A 1,514-nucleotide genomic window follows, 5' to 3' on the forward strand; every position below is an offset into this window, starting at 1 on the left:
ACGCTGCCTCATAATTTGGTCTTTCCCTGCCACATAATTCCAGTGGGCCTGCACATAACTAAAGCACTTACATTTACCTTCTTCCTCTAACTGCAGCCAAAAATGAAAATGTTGCTCTCAATTGGCTAAATATCACATTTTAAATGTGATTGTATTCAGAGCTCCTCTATAAGTAAAGCAGCTCCTCCGAGATAAAAAAAATCTTCGGCGAAAAGCAAGCCAGACAATAGGCAAATGTCAAAGAAGCCGATATTTCTTGGACTAGAACAGTAGGTTCAACTTAGGCATGTCACTTAGCTGTACTTATCTTTTCAAAACGTTCAGATGGCTTAAGACAGGACAATCGACCAAAAACACGTTTGACAAACAAAGCTGTTATGTTTAAACACCTGTAAGAGAGGCTAGGGTATTTCATATTCAGCAAAAAACCTACCTGATAGTTTTTTAAGTTAGAGAGTATAGCTTTAGCTTTCTCAGCATCTCCAGTCATGAATGGTTTCACCCCATAAGGCTTGGTCTTTTCAGGTTTGGCCTTAATTCTGCAAAACAATACAGAAACGTTTGTCAAAAAAGATGTATGTTATCTTAGCAGGTACCCGCCCACCCCTTCATAATTTCAGCCAAACCAGACACTGGTATTTGACGTGTGTATTCTTTTATTCAATCTGAATTGCCACAAATTGCAAACAGAAAGCACAAAGAAATTGATTTTGCATCTTAGTGCCAACCACAAAGGAATGGTACGTAGCTCAGGGTCTATCAATAAATGCACTCAAAAGATTAGTGTCAGTAATTACCATGACCACGGCACAACATCAAACAAGAATAAAGCTTGGTAAGTGACAGACCACAAACTATACATGCACGTCCTGCTGCAAGTGTAATTATAAATAACTTTCGCTTTCATATAGTATTTAATATAGTGCTTGTACGATTCCTTGGTAAAGCCAATATCCTGAAGGCGATGGTTCAATACTATATCAACACCGCTGATTATTGTTGGATCCGACCCCTCAACCTCTGTGCACTATGCCGATGCGTTCCCCCGATAAGTGCATCGTCAATACCACCTTCAATTCTGGTAACAATCTGCAAGAAGCAAAAAACAAGTCACTTCATAAGTGGCAAACAAAAAAACTTGTGACGACAGAACTAAGACAAAAAAGTTAGGAGAAGGGACAGATTAACGACATAAAGTAGTAAAGATAAGCAGGCAGTTGTATCCCACCTTCCCCTCCATCTCAATACAGATACCGTTACAAGTTTTCTTTATTTTGTAGTGGTTAAAAAAAAAGTTAATCGCCTGAAACAAAAATACACAGGGGGTGAGGCGGCGGCAGGTCGCCAGGGCTGGCAGCAGCACTGTCACATGAGCAGGATAGGGGCTAACTCCCATCCCCCTAGTAGGGGGCAGCAAACACTTCACTCCTTTAACCGAAATTCAGACACTAGGCGCATCCAAAGTCCCTTCCATGTTGTTTTAAGGGATCCGAGTACACGGCCTTCACTTTGTA

At 40.8% G+C, this 1,514-nt stretch overlaps 1 non-coding gene across 1 annotated transcript; it reads right to left on the reverse strand.

Moving 5' to 3' along the window:
* Positions 1-644: 644 nt before the first annotated feature.
* On the reverse strand, positions 645-772 carry LOC138302285 (small nucleolar RNA SNORA31). Its single transcript, XR_011205372.1, has one exon. It is a non-coding gene; the product is annotated as a small nucleolar RNA SNORA31 (small nucleolar RNA).
* Between the last annotated feature and the right edge of the window lie 742 nt (positions 773-1,514).

Source organism: Pleurodeles waltl, chromosome 6, assembly GCF_031143425.1.
Source record: "Pleurodeles waltl isolate 20211129_DDA chromosome 6, aPleWal1.hap1.20221129, whole genome shotgun sequence".
Taxonomy (NCBI): Eukaryota; Metazoa; Chordata; class Amphibia; order Caudata; family Salamandridae; genus Pleurodeles; species Pleurodeles waltl.